Below are 312 nucleotides of genomic sequence, written 5' to 3'. Positions count from 1 at the left end.
TGGCAGGGGTGCAGAGCAGCCCCCAGCCCCTCTGAGGGGCACCCACTTTGCCCCCCACCCCTTTGAACACTACCCCTGCCCTCCAGCCCCACTGCTGCAGGACCCCCAGCTCTCCACGGGGCTCAGGGCAGGGGGTGGTGCTTGGGCACAGCAACACTACAACACCCATCCAACACTAAACCAGCCCTGCCTGGGGTGCTGAGCCCTGCCTGGGGTGCTGAGCCCTCCCTCCCCACCCCGGAGGGTCCCAGCAGGGCTGTCCCCTGCCTGCTGTCAGCCCTGTGCCCCCTCCCCCACGCGCTCCTCTCCACC

This window comes from Merops nubicus, unplaced genomic scaffold, assembly GCF_000691845.1.
Source record: "Merops nubicus isolate BGI_N331 unplaced genomic scaffold, ASM69184v1 scaffold29852, whole genome shotgun sequence".
NCBI classification, from domain to species: Eukaryota; Metazoa; Chordata; class Aves; order Coraciiformes; family Meropidae; genus Merops; species Merops nubicus.
This window is presented reverse-complemented; position numbering follows the sequence as displayed.